Raw genomic sequence first — 15,787 nt, forward strand, 5'->3', positions numbered from 1 at the left:
CCCTATGAATAAAAGCTTTGCCACATTCCTCACACTGATATGGTTTCTCTCCTGTGTGGATTCTTCTATGGCTATTTAAATGATCCTTACAAATAAAAGCTTTGCCACATTCCTCACACTGATATGGTTTCTCTCCCGTGTGGATTCTTCTATGTTTAACTAAATTACTCTGGGCTCTAAAAGCTTTGTCACATTCCTCACATTGATATGGTTTCTCTCCTGTGTGGATTCTGCTATGGTTCTTTAAATGTCCATTCACAGTAAAAGCTTTGCCACATTCCTCACACTGATATGGTTTCTCACCTGTGTGGATTTTTCTATGTTTGATTAAATTGCTCTTAGAACTAAACTCTTTGTCACATTCCTCACACTGATATGGTTTCTCTGCTGTCTTGCTCTCAGCCTCCCCAGAAGAAACATCTTCACTCTCACTTCCAGTGTGGGAACTGGGCATAGGCCTGGTCCAGGGGCTGGGGCTATTGGTCCTGGGGCAGGGGCCAGGGCTGGAACAAGGGCTGGGGATAGATTTACAACACCTAGCCTGTGTTCTCCTTGATTTGATAGGAAATTTCAGCATTCTGGTAGGCAGAAGCCTGGGGCAGCAGGCCGTTAGTCCAGGCCACAGTCCTCCTCTCTCCTCCTCCTCTTCTAAACTCTGAGCTTCAGGACAGTCTGGAGTTACAGAATCGGGCTGAGAGTCACTGGCTGGTTCTGGTGCTCCATAGTCCTCTTCATCAGACTCTATTTTGATTTCGACCTCCATTGTTTTGGTGGGCAGAAACTCTCTTTCTCTGTCCTCCACAGTTGGAGTTTGGTCAAGAGGAGTGAGTTGAGACGAGTCCTCTGGATCACAGTGGGTTTTCACTCTTGGAGAAGTGAATATGGAGTCGGTAGTATCAGACTGCAGCCCTTGAATCTGCTCTCCCCCCTGACTGGTCCACAGCTCCTGTTCCTCTTTAATCTGTGGGGGCTCTGGGAGGGAGAGCTGCTGGACATCTGGGGGAAAAAGAAGGACAAATATTACCATAACGCATACGTCATTATTCTACAGCCTAACATGTCTGAAAGCAAAAATCCAATAGAGGTGAGTCACCTAGCGACAGGGACGTGCACTTTTCAACAACTGATTTTAGTTGTTTTGTTCGCTAGTTTCAATTACCGAACACGCCTAATTTCTATGCGGTGGTACTAGGCTGTGCAAATTAAGCAGTAAAGGGGATAAAAATGTCTTTTATACTTGCCTCCCAAGCATAGTGAGTCATGAGGGGGAGCAGACTCAAACTCCTCAAAGATAGTTCGGAAATGTTATTTCGGTCGAATATTTCTCCCCTTTAATAATACCAATTGGTATTGTGTTTTTTATCATTGGAAGGCCTGATTAGTCAATGTAATTTTATTTATATAGCACCATTCATACAAATCAAGTTTGGGGTAGCGCCCAATTTATTTATGCCAAAATATCCCGCAATATCCTTCTGTTGCTATTCACAATTGTTTTGAGCTTCAAGTACTGCCAGTTGTGTGCCAGTTACAGGTGTATGACTGGCACCTTCTTCTTCTTAGTTTGGGTAAGTTGGTTCATCCTCTCCACCCAGGCCGAGGGGCTATCCTTTTACCACCCCAAGCCTGGGTGCGGGGGTCACCCAGGCTAGAGTATATATCCGGGCACACCTCCAGGAGCCACGTCACCGTTTCTTCATCCACGACCATCAGTCCACGCATTCCGTTGGCTGTCCAATATATTGGACATTCCTGGATGATGTGGTCTGCAGTTTGTTCCTCAGCGCCACACTTGCACGCCACACAAGATGCCAAGCCTCAGAATGACATTTCCGATGAGCGGAAGTGACCGACGCCGGTCTGGAGGCGATTATTCCTCACCCATGCCGGCCTGGGTAAGTCCATCGGGGAGGGAAAGGACCGGCGGCCAGGATGAAATCACGGAGTCTGGAGGTGTTTGCCTCCCACTCTGCACATCAGACTTTTCTTCGCTTACGGTGGTTAATCGCAGCTACTGACGGGGGGAGCACCATGAGAAGGTGTCTGCCTCGCCCCCACCTGGTTTCATCCCCGGTGATGCATTGCCAGGCCTCTACTGCAACTGTCTTCAGTTCCTGCTTGTTCTTTGGGCGGTTTCTCTTCAGCAAGTGAAATGTATGCTCAATTCTATTCAGGTCAGGTGATTCACTTGGCCTTTGCAGAACATTCCACTTCTTTGCCTTGAGAAACTCTTTGGTTGCTTTCGCAGTATGCCATTGTCCATCTGCACTGTGAAGCGCCGTCCAATGAGTTCTGAAGCATTTGGCTGAATATGATCAGATAATATTGTCTGAAACACTTAATAATTCAAACTATCGTGTAATCCGTTCTTGTTTGTTGAACTTATATTTCCGTCTGTGAGTCGGTAGGCGGAGTATAACTCGGTCAGATCCGTCTAGAGCCAGCCTAAAGCCAGCGCTTGTCAATGTCAACAAAGTGCGAGCACGAGCGACAGAAATATAGATCCCCAAACCAGAAAGAATTACACGATAGTTTGAAGTCAAATGGTAAATAGACACAAAATAATCCCCGAGAGAATTTGCTCATATTTAATTTGTTTTTGGATGCGCTTTGGGTATTTGGGTGTGATTTTTGGACAGGCTAACGTGACTTCATTGTGTTGCACTAGCATTAGCCACCAGGGGAAATTGGAACGACCCAAAGCTGCTGATCTACCGCATGGAATTAACTGAAAATGATCTCCATCAGTCAAAAACATCATAGGTAAATCGAAAATGAGGCCGTATTTCAAAAATTCCATAATATCCCTGTAAGAACACGAAATAGTGACTCGAAACACAGCAGATGAGGGTGAAAATAACCTGCTCGATGCAGCTTGATCTCGGGTTGAATGTCTAACATCTTTTGCAGTTGCGCGATTTTCTCCCTGGATCGACAGATTTCTTCTTCGCACTCTGCAAGCGTTTTTTCAAACTGCCCAAATATATCCACAGCCGTCGCTGCTAATCGCTCGTTGACAAAATCTCTGAACAGCTCTAGTTTGGACATGTTTACGGTTTAAAATTAGGAAACGCTGGCAGTTTGCTCTACGGCATTATAGCTTCACGACACATGCCCGTAGCTCTTTCAAGGAGTTTCAAAATAAAGGTCACAGAAAACAATTGTACCGTTTCGTGTTTGACTGTGAAAACTGTACCCTTTCTGATTCAGAAGGTGATATTTGGTAGGTTTATCGTCCGCGTAGGCGTGATAGCCAATTGTATTAATACACTACGACACTTAAAATACATAGACCCCAATGAGGATTTTCTCCATTTTCAAGTAGTGAGGCTAACTAATCTGCGCCCTAGCTAGATATGGGGTGGAATGGAATCAGGAAGGTGAAAGGAATACAAACAAGTAACAATATTGGTACACTTGTCAACCATGATGGTGTTGGAGGTATTTACCTAATAGCCTCCACTCATATCAACTGGAACTGAACATAGGCCCGATTGCTCTTTCTGGACCTTCAGTTAGATAGGTAGGCCTAATACTCAAGTGGAAATTGCCACATTCAAGGGACATAAAAGAGGTTTGAGATACAAAGTACAGTAGACTGCTTTGCAGATGATGTGCAGGTGTACTTGCCCCTCAAGATAGGCAGTATAGATGCCCTGCAGCCAGTCCTGAACTGCCTAAAAGACATAAAAGCTTGGATGGAATTACATTTCTTAAATTTAAATGAAAACAAGACAGAAGTCACATTGTTTGGACGGCCTGACCAGGTTCAGGCTCTTGCCGACTCTCTTGGCCCCCTAGCTTCTCACGCAGGCCCACACGCTAGGAATCTGGGTGTGGTGCTGACTCCGACCTCTATTCGTGCTTTTCTCTCAGCTCAGAGGTACATTTTCTCAATGACAACACAGACACACGTCTGAGCCCATAGACCTGGCTCCCTTTAGCTGGCCTTGGCTGCGGGCCCAATTCCCCTGCTGTAAAACCTTTTGGCTACATCTCAATCATTAATTCAATAACTCAAACAAAACATTTTGATACTCACCAAACCAATTAAGGCAAGAAGAAAATATCTGGTGTCAAAGTAAGAATCTTTATAAAAACTTTGAGGTTATACAAATAATCCAGTTACATGGAAAAATACAGGTTACAGGGAAAAAAGTACAGGTTACAAGAAAAATTACATGAAAGAGAATAACTCCTAGGTTTTCAGTCGCTGACTTCTTCCACGCCTCTGTTGATGGAAAATAAGTAAAGTCCCTCTCTTTGCGAGCCTTCTTTTGACCCCATCCCAGAGGGGCAGGGTGTTGACATTACTTTCCCTTCATCACTCTCCCTTCTTTTCTTTTTTTTTTCTCTCTCCCTGACTGGTTAACAATTCCTGCATTCAACAGCTTATCTCTCTCACCCAAAGCAGGACATCACAGAATTAATTGTCTAATTAAAATCTTATTAAACATATAGTTTTAAGCGTTACCTATATATTCAAACAGTTAATACATGAATTTAACATAGAAAATGTTTCTATTCATTACATTTGTCATTGCTGTCTTACATGTCTACAAGGTGTCATAGTTGATTTTTGACTAAAAACAGATACATGACTTATAAATGGTTACTTCTACTTTAAGTGGTTACATTTCCAATAAATGATAGACAACTCTAAGTATTTTTACTAATGGATTATACTGTTATTCACATCATTACACACTAAAGATGGTTGTTTCTCACAATATAGCCATTTGTTTGTCATTTACCATTTCTAATAAACACCAGACCTTGAACAGAGAGGGGGGGGGGTCGTGGGGGCTGTTTATCACCTTCCCAGACTTAGCTAGGTCTCCTTATCAGTTTCTGTGAAGGGATTCTTTCATAGTTTTTATTCCCACCTTCCACTAGACTGCGGGGGAGTCACTTCGTATCCGCTATTTCGCAACACCTCGACCAATGATCTGGTCGTATGCCCTGCTTCTCTCTCTCGATTCCACTCCCTGCCATGAACTCTTCCTTGGTCTCTTGATTTATAATGGTAACCTCCCCTCCCTCGCTTAAATGGCATCCAGCTGGGCCCGGGTCTCCCTTCCTCTGCCTCCCTCCCATCATTGTTGACCCTTTGGCCTCTGTTCTGACTTGACAGTCCACTTTCATTCTGAACAATATTCGGAATTACTACAATTTATGTACAGTATTCCTTACAAAACACTCTACTCAACTCAACTTTATTTATAGAGAGCTTTAAAAACAACCATGGCTGAAACAAAGTGCTGTACATGAGTAATCATAAATACAATACAAACAGTAACAAAACAATGAAACAATAAAAACAATAAAAGACAGTAGGGCAATTAAAACAGGAGCAAAGTCTCATGCCAGGTTGAAAGCCAAGGAATACAAAAGGGTTTTAAGACTATCTTTAAAAATGGACGGTGATGAAGCCTGTCGAATACCTTCAAGAGTGAGTAAAAAGGTCAAACACACCAAATATAATTAATATGTCAATAGGCTATCAGCTCTAAACCAGACTATGAGCTTACCGCACGGGAGAAGCTGTGCTGTACTTCATAATGCTGTTTCACTGATTTATGGCTCCTGAAACATGCAATCAGTCTTGTTACCTAAAAGCTTTGCCATGTTCCTGGCACTCATGTGGCTTCTCTCTATTGTGTATCTTTCTATAGCAAACTAAACTCCTCTACTCACTAAAACCTTTGCCACATTTCTGGCACTGATGTCATTCATCTCCTTTGTGGATTCTTCTATTGTTCATTAATGAAGTCTTATAACTAAGAGTTTTATCACATTTCTGGCATCTATATGGGTTCTCTATGGTAAACTAGACCATGGTAAACTATGGTAAACTTTGACTTAAAGCCTCATCACATTCCTGGCAATTATATTGTTTCTCTTCGGTGTAGATTCTTCTATGGCTAACTTAATGACTCTTACGCCTAAAAGCTTTGTCACATTCCTCACATTTATATGGTCTATCTCCTGTGTGGATTCTTCTATGGTTCATTAAATCAGACTTCATACTAAAAGCTTTGCCACATTCCTCACACTGATCTTGTGTGTTTTCTTTTATGTTTAGCTAAATGACTCTTGGATCTAAAAGCTTTGTCACATTCCTCACATTGATATGGTTTCTCTCCTGTGTGGATTCTTCTATGGGTCATTAAATCAGACTTGGCAATAAAAGCTTTGCCACAATCCTCACACTGATATGGTTTCTCTCCAGTGTGGATTCTTCTATGTTTAACTAAATTACTCTTGGAACTATAAGCTTTGTCACATTCCTCACACTGATATTGTTTCTCACCCGTGTGGATTCTTCTATGGTTCTTTAAATGATTCTTATGAATAAAAGCTTTGCCACATTCCTCACACTGATATGGTTTCTCTCCTGTGTGGATTCTTCTATGGCTCTTTAAATGATCCTTACAAATAAAAGCTTTGCCACATTCCTCACACTGATATGGTTTCTCTCCAGTGTGGATTCTTCTATGTTGAACTAAGTAATTCTGGGCACTAAAAGCTTTGTCACATTCCTCACACTGATATGGTTTCTCTCCTGTGTGGATTCTGCTATGGTTCTTTAAATTTCCATTCACAGCAAAAGCTTTGCCACATTCCCCACACTGATACGGTTTCTCACCTGTGTGGATTCTTCTATGTTGAATTAAACTTTTCTTAGAACTCAAAGCTTTGTCACATTCCTCACACTGATATGGTTTCTCTGCTGTCTTGCTCTCAGCCTCTCCAAAATAAACATCTTCACTCTCACTTCCAGGGCGTGAACTGGTAATGGGCCTGGTCCAGGGGCTGGGGCCATTGGTCCTGAGGCAAGGGCCAGGGCTGGAACAAGGGATAGATTTAGAACACTTAGCCTGTGTTCTCCTTGATTTGATAGGCAATTTCAGCATTCTGGTAGGCAGAAGCTTGGGGCAGCAGGCCGTTAGTCCAGGCAGCAGTCCTCCTCTCTCCTCCTCTTCTTTTAAACTCTGAGCTGCAGGACAGTCTGGAGTTACAGAATCGGGCTGAGAGTCACTGGCTGGTTCTGGTGCTCCATAGTCCTCTTCAGCAGACTCTACTTTCATTTGTATCTCAATTGTGTTGGTGAGTAGAAACTCTCTTTCTCTGTTCTCCACAGTTGGAGTTTGGTCAAAAGGTGTGAGTTGAGACGAGTCCTCCAGATCACAGTGGCTTTTAACTCTGGGAGAAGATAATATGGAGTTGGTAGTATCAGACTGCAGCCCTTGAAGCTGCACTCCCCCCTGACTGGTCCACAGCTCGTGTTCCTCTTTAATCTGTGAGGGCTCGGGGAGGGAGAGCTGCTGGACATCTGGGGGAAATAGAAGGACAAATATTACCATAACGCATACCTCAATATTCTACAGCCTAACATGTCTGAAAGCGAAAATCCAATAGAGTCAAGTCACCTAGCAACGGGGACGTGCACTTTTCAACCTGCCGCCATCTTGAAAGAATAAACAGCTGATTTTTTTTGTTTTGTTCGCTAGTTTCAATCACCAAACATACATGCCTAATTTCTATGTGGTGGTAGGCTGTACAAATTAAGCGGTAAAGGGGATAAAAATGTATTTTATAGCCTCCCAAGCATAGTGAGACATCAGGGGGAGCAGACTCATAACGGCGGCCAGTATGAAATCACGGAGTCTGGAGGTGTTTGCCTCCTGATGTAGTCTGGCATCCTGCCTCGCTGATGTTAAGATTTCTGCATTACTGCAGGAGATCCCGTGTGGCAGGCACAAAAGAGTGTCTTGACTTGAGATGTCGGGGAGGCTCCGCTGTTGCAGTGAGCCTGTCGTGGAGCAGGTGGTTAAGCTCCACGGCCCAGCGAGACGTGCTGTGGTTCCTGTGTGGCTGGATGCCTGCAAGGATGAGAAGGTTGTCCCACAGGAGTGGGACAGAGGCATCCTGTCACAATGTGCAAGGCTTCGTTGATGTGCTGTGACACCAAACCAGTTCGCAATATTCACTGGTCGAATAGACTAGGGCTAAGGCTGCCGTATGCAGTGTTTTTGCGCCGGCGCCCCAGCCTGATCGAACCAGTCGCCTCATCAATGCCACACAAGCTGTTAACTTCTTGCGTAGTGACTTGAGGTGTCGGCGGAACGTGAGCGACCTGTCCAATGTCACGCCCAGATAGGTTGGTTTGGCGCTGCATGGCAGGAGTGTTCCATCGATGTGCACTCGGAGCTCACATTTTGCTTCCTTGTTGTTAAGGTGGAAGGCCGCTGACACCGTCTTTGCCTCGCTGAGCTTCAATCTCCATTTCTGGAGGAATGCCGCTAGTGTCTGCATGTCCTGGCTCAAGGTCTCCTCCACGGCCTGCCAGTCTCCAGCTGAGTACACCAGCGCAAGGTCACCTGCGTATACATACTTCCTAGAGACTGTGATCGGCAGGTCATAGGTGTCTATGTTATAAAAGAGGGGGGCCACGACAGATCCCTGGGGGACGTCGTTCTTAAAGCATCGCAACCTGCTTCGCTGTCCACTACCGGTGGTGAGGGTGAAGCTGCGCAAGCTCCATGATCATGGTGACGATGTGCCTGTCCGGCAGCAGATGGAGCAGCTTTCAGGTGAGGCCGCGGTGCCATACGGTGTCGTTGGTAGCCGTCAGATCTATAAAGACGGCTCCGGCCTTCTTTTTAGCCGAAAAGCTATCCTCGATGTCTTGAGTCATCAAAGTGACTTGATCTACGGTCGATCTCCCACGTCGGAACCCGGCCTGCTCCTGTGGGAGCAGTGGGTCGATGATCGGTTGGACGAGGGCTTAGATGAGACGCTCAAGGAGCTTTCCCTGGTTTTGCATGCTGGAGGGCAGCAGCGAACTCCTCCGGTGTGAATTCACTGGAGATGTTACCGCCGCTAGGAGTTGTGGCCTTCCAGAGGTCAGACATTTCTTTTGCCACGAGACGTGACGATTAACGGTCCTTGCCTTCTTCTGCCCTCTGTCCCACACTTCACAAATTGTGATGCGATTTTGTTTGCAGAGATGGGGCAGTGACGGGGAAGTGTCTAGACCTACCAGTGAGGTTGTTAAGGATGCTCCATGCCTTGCGGCTGGAGTGTGAGAAGTCAATGGCCTCCTCCCAGCACTTTTGTGTCCTTCAGCTGAGTCTAGACAGGAGGGCTGAGGCAAGTCTGTCTGACTCAGCTCCTGGGGGGGCTGGAGGAAGGCACAGTAGACACTCTCACATCTGGTGTTAGATGGTGGGAGGCACCTTGTGGATCTATGGGTAAGGAGGCGGTAGCATTTCCAGTTGGCCTTTCGGAAGATCCATGGCTTCACCGGCTCGCTCGGGACGAGGTCCACGAGTTTAGGCATGGTTATCAGAGATGGTCGATGTTGGGACCGCGGGGACTTTCATAGCACGTGTCTATCAGGGAGCCGGTTATCAACGCAGACGCTCGCGAATGCCAAGTCAGGATTCTTCCCAGTTTTCCAGTGACCGGACACCAAGCTTGCTGCACCCTTGGGATCGTACAATAGGGCCAGGCTGTTCTTAGCTGCCCAAGCAGCCAGGTTTTCTCTGTCGGATGTATTGGTGCTGTACCCCCAATCCTCGTGCTGGCAATTGAAGTCGCCAGCATAGAGGCAGGGGTGGGGGAAGACTGGGAGATACACTGTTGTGATTCGCAAGGTTTGAGACTTGTAGACATTGACGATTTTAAAGCTGGCAACGTCCACGCACAAGCACTCAATCTCTGAGCCAGTCAGGAATGGTTGACGTCAGTCCAGTTCAACCTTTGATGGACGAACATAGCAAAGTGACAAAGGGATGGCGTCAAGAGCAGCAATGCAGTCATCAACTACGTTTCTTCAACAACTATGGAGTTGGAGAAATACATGTGGACCTTCATTGTGACAACTGCAGTTGACAAAACAAGAACAACTTTGTGCTTTGGTACTGTGCTTGGCAGACCATGCACAAGCTTCCCCTGAAGCTGGACCTACACTTCCTGATTGCAGGCCACACCAAGTTTGCCCCTGACTGGTGCTTTGGCTTGATCAAGCAGCGCTATTCGCCTTATTCACCTGGCAGCCATATTGGTCAGTCAGTGCTGATGCGGAAGTGCCCGTTGACTTCAATGTTAAAAGTTCGCTGTAAAAACACCAACAAGAACCAAAATAGTCAAAATAACAGGCTGAATACACTATCGGGGTTACAAACTCATCATTACCAGACTCTGATTGTTTTTCACTGCCGTTGTTTTCGCGTTTGGAAATACATGGAGCCATAGTTAGCCGTCAGCTGCATTCACTCCGATGTATTTCCAAACGCGAAAACAACGGCAGGGAATGTCAAAGACAAGAAGCTCACCGAGGGGGTAATTGGTGTCCGTTGGTGTTCTGACATCAAATTTGCCGCAAAGTATGAATCCTGTAGGGTTTTACTGATCATTTTATGAAATCCATTGACTTGTATTGAAGCGACCGTTGTAGATGTGTAGATAAATCCGCAGAGGGGATTCAGGAAGCGGAACTACTTACAGTAGTTATTGTTATTGTTTATGTTGCTAGGCTACCTAGTTTGCGGAGGTTTACACACGCATGTGCTGCGACTAAATAGTTCTATGCTAAATATTTAAAAAAGCCTTTCCAGATGAACTAGAATCTTACTTTATGGTGAATTATATGTCTGAACGCCAATTAACACCTTGGTGAGTTTCTTGTCTTTGAAATTGAGTGTTTAACATGTTTTTTAAATGATTTTTCACAGTGCCCATCCACATCCATTGTATGACCAAAACGGTGGTAGAGCAATTATCAGACTTTCTCAAAAGTGCTAGTTTTGTCAACGTTTTGATCTGAACCATTATATATGATCATAAGTAACCTTAATACAGGGCTAAACATGCATTTCCCCTTTACTACTCCTTTAATGTTATGGAAGCTGCTGCTTGTTGTTGTGAGCCCATGATCTTACTGGCTATCCCGCTCTCATTGTGCTGGATTAGCATTGGAAGCATTGGAACTGATGTGTCCAGGTGACAAGACCCATCTTCATTCATCAGACATTACCGTCCTACCAGTCCCGCACAGAAACAAGCCAGCCAACGCACATAAGCCAGGCTGGACCTGGCCTGGTTTGGACATGCTAACGTGACTTCATTGTGTTGCACTAGCATTAGCCAATAGCCACCAGGGGAAATTGGAACGATCCAAAGCTGCCGATCTACAGCATGGAATTAACTGAAAATGATCTCCATCAGTCAAAAACATCATAGGCAAGTCGAAAATGAGGCCGTAGTTCAAAAATAACAGAATATCCCTGTAAGAACACGAAATGGTGACTCTCAACACAGCAGATGAGGGTGAAAATAACCTGTTCGGTGCAGCTTGATCTCGGGTTGAATGTCTAACATCTTTTGCAGTTGCGCGATTTTCTCCCTGGATCGACAGATTTCTTCTTCGCACTCTGCAAGCGTTTTTTCATACTGCCCAAATATATCCACAGCCGTCGCTGCTAATCGCTCGTTGACAAAATCTCTGAACAGCTCTAGTTTGGACATGTTTACGGTTTAAAATTAGGAAACGCTGGCAGTTTGCTCTACGGCATTATAGGTTCACGACACATGCCCGTAGCTTTCTTTAAAGGAGTTTCAAAATAAAGGTCACACAAAACAATTGTACCGTTTCTTATTTGACTGTGAAAACAGTACACTTTATGATTCAGAAGGTGATTTTTGGTAGGTTTATCGTCGCGTAGGCGTGGTAGCCAAATGTATTAATACACTACAACACTCCAAAAATCATATCCCTCCATTTTCAAGTAGTGAGGCTAACTAATCTGCGCCCTAGCTAGATATGGGGTGGAACAATTAAGTAACAAGTAACAATATTGGCACACTTGTCAACTATGATGGTGTTGGAGGTATTTACCTAATCAACTGGAACTGAACATAGGCCCGATTGCTCTTTCTGGACCTTCAGTTAGGCAGGTAGGCCTACTTTATTAATCCTCAAGTGGAAATTGCCACATTCAAGGGACATCAAATAGGTTTCAGATAAAGTACATTAGATGCTAGTATCAATATAATATACAATATATTCCCGATGGTACACCTGGGTCACTGCAAATTAATACAAAGTATTATTCTTGAGTGATCATCCTTATCCTATGAAACATGTCTATCCTGGTGGGAGTGGTCTCTTCCAGGATGACAATGACCCCCACCACTGAATGGTTTAATGAGCATGAAAATTATGTGAATCATATGCTATGGCCTTCAGTCACAAAACCCCAACCCAATTGAACACCTACTCTATGCAATATTATCAACATATTAGACAGCACTCTCCACCACCTTTAACAAAACACCCAAGGACGAAATATTCTTTGGACGAATGGTGTTCCATCCCTCTAGTAAATTTCGAAGACTTCCAGAATCTATGCCAAGGTGCATTGAAGCTGTTCTGGCAGCTGGTGGTGGCTCAAATCCTTACTAAGCCTTTACGTTGGTCTTTCCTTTCATTTGTCACTCGTCTGTATGTACGTGCTAGAGAGCTACTCTTAAATGAGGCTGAGTAGACCAACCAAGATAGTGACTCAGGGGTTATACCATATACGATAAGTATGTGTGAATTAGTCAACTTGTATACCAATATCTCAATAAATGAGGAGAATTGGGTACTTTTAATGCAGGCTAATAGGTTTATTCGCGAAATAGTCCAAATGAAACAATCAATCGATTAATGTACAGTATTCCTTACAAAACATACATTCAACAAGAGTGAGTAAACTGGTCAAACACACCAAATTCATAGGTCAATAGGCTATCAGCTCTAAACCAGACTATGTGCCTAGCGCACGGGAGAAGCTGTGCTGTACTTTAAAATGCTGTTTCACTGATGTATGGCTCCTGAAAGTCGAATTAGTCTGGTGGACTAAAAGCTTTGCCATGTTCCTGGCACTTGTGTGGCTTCTCTCTACTGTGGATCTTTCTATAGCAAACTAAACTCCTCTATTCACTAAAACCTTTGTCACATTTCTGGCACTGATGTCATTCATCTCCTTTGTGGATTATTCTATTGTTCATTAAAGAAGTCTTATAACTAAGAGTTTTATCACATTTCTGGCATCTATATGGGTTCTCTCATGTGGATTTGTCTATGGTAAATTAAACTATGGTAAACTATGGTAAACTTTGACTTGAAACCTCATCACATTCCTGGCAATGATATTGTTTCTCTCCGGTGTAGATTCTTCTATGGCTAACTTAATGACTCTTACGCCTGAAAGCTTTGTCACATTCCTCACATTTATATGGTCTATCTCCTGTGTGGATTCTTCTATGGTTCATTAAATCAGACTTCATACTAAAAGCTTTGCCACATTCCTCACACTGATCTCGTGTGTTTTCTTTTATGTTTAGCTAAATTACTCTTGGATCCAAAAGCTTTGTCACATTCCTCACATTGATATGGTTTCTCTCCTGTGTGGATTCTTCTATGGGTCATTAAATCAGACTTAGCAATAAAAGCTTTGCCACAATCCTCACACTGATATGGTTTCTCTCCTGTGTGGATTCTTCTATGTTTAACTAAACTACTCTTGGAACTAAAAGCTTTGTCACATTCCTCACACTGAAATTGTTTCTCACCCATGTGGAGTCTTCTATGTTTCTTTAAATGTTTCTTACAAATAAAAGCTTTGCCACATTCCTCACACTGATATGGTTTCTCTCCAGTGTGGATTCTTCTATGTTTAACTAAATTATTCTGGGCCCTAAAAGCTTCGTCACATTCCTCACACTGATATGGTTTCTCACCTGTGTGGATTCTTCTATGTTGAATTAAACTCAACTTAGAACTCAAAGCTTTGCCACATTCCCCACACTGATATGGTTTCTCACCTGTGTGGATTCTTCTATGTTGAATTAAACTTTGCTTAGAACTCAAAGCTTTGTCACATTCCTCACACTGATATGGTTTCTCTGCTGTCTTGCTCTCAGCCTCCCCAAAAGAAACATCTTCACTCTCACTTCCAGGGCGGGAACTGGTAATAGGCCTGGTCCAGGGGCTGGGGCCATTGGTCCTGATGCAAGGGCCAGGGCTGGAACAAGGGATAGATTTAGAACACTTAGCCTGTGTTCTCCTTGATTTGATAGGAAATGTCAGCATTCTGGTAGGCAGAAGCTTGGGGCAGCAGGCCGTTAGTCCAGGCAGCAGTCCTCCTCTCTCCTTCTCTTCTTTTAAACTCTGAGCTGCAGGACAGTCTGGAGTTACAGAATCGGGCTGAGAGTCACTGGCTGGTTCTGGTGCTCCATAGTCCTCTTCATCAGACTCTACTTTCATTTGTATCTCAATTGTGTTGGTGAGTTGAAACTCTCTTTCTCTGTTCTCCACAGTTGGAGTTTGGTCAAAAGGTGGGAGTTGAGATGAGTCCTCCGGATCACAGTGGGTTTTCAGTCTGGGAGAAGTGAATATGGAGTCGGTAGTATCAGACTGCAGCCCTTGAAGCTGCACTCCCCCCTGACTGGTCCACAGCTCGTGTTCCTCTTTAATCTGTGAGGGCTCGGGGAGGGAGAGCTGCTGGACATCTGGGGGAAATAGAAGGACAAATATTACCATAACGCATACCTCAATATTCTACAGCCTAACATGTCTGAAAGCGAAAATCCAATAGAGTCAAGTCACCTAGCAACGGGGACGTGCACTTTTCAACCTGCCGCCATCTTGGAAGGATAAACAGCTGATTTTTGTTGTTTTGTTCGCTAGTTTCAATCACCAAACGCCTAATTTCTATGTGGTGGTAGGCTGCACAAATTAAGCGGTAAAGGGGATAAAAATGTATTTTATAGCCTCCCAAGCATAGTGAGCCATCAGGGGGAGCAGACTCATAAACTCCTCAAAAATAGTTCGGAAATGTTATTTCGGTCAAATATTTCTCCCCTTTAATAATACCAATTGGTATTGTATTTTTTATCATTGGAAGGGCTGATTAGTCAATGTCATTTTATTTATATAGCACCATTCAAACTAATCACGTTTGGGGTAGCGCCACAAAATTTCTTGCCCAAATTCTTACCAAGCCCCATCTATGCATCAATGAGCGGAAGCGTCCGACCCCGGTCTGGAGGCGATTAAGCCTCACCCACGCCGGCCTGGGTAAGTCCATCCTGTGAGAGAAAGGACCGGCGGCCAGTATGAAATCACGGAGTCTAGAGGTGTTTGCCTCCTGATGTAGTCTGGCATCCTGCCTCGCTGATGTTAAGATCTCTGCATTACTGCAGGTGGTTAAGCTCCACGGCCCAGCGAGACGTGCTGTGGTTTCTGTGCGGCTGGATGCCTGCAAGGATGAGAAGGTTGTCCCACAGGAGTGGGACAGAGGCATCCTGTCACGATCTGCAAGACTTCGTTGATGTGCTGTGACACCAAACCAGTGCGCAATATTCACAGGTGGAATAGACTAGGGCTAAGGCTGCCGTATGCAGTGTTTTTGCGCCGGCACCCCAGCCTGATCGAACCAGTCGCCTCATCAATGCCACACAAGCTGTTAACTTCTTGCGTAGTGACTTGAGGTGTCGGCAGAACTTGAGCGACCTGTCCAATGTCACGCCCAGATAGGTTGGTTTGGCGCTGCATGGCAGGAGTGTTCCATCGATGTGCACTCGGAGCTCACATTTTGCTTCCTTGTTGTTAAGGTGGAAGGCCGCTGACACCGTCTTTGCCTCGCTGAGCTTCAATCTCCATTTCTGGAGGAATGCCGCTAGTGTCTGCATGTCCTGGCTCAAGGTCTCCTCCACGGCCTGCCAGTCTCCA

The sequence above is a fragment of the Borostomias antarcticus genome (genome assembly GCF_949987555.1).
Source record: "Borostomias antarcticus genome assembly, chromosome: 19".
Lineage (NCBI taxonomy): Eukaryota > Metazoa > Chordata > Actinopteri > Stomiiformes > Stomiidae > Borostomias > Borostomias antarcticus.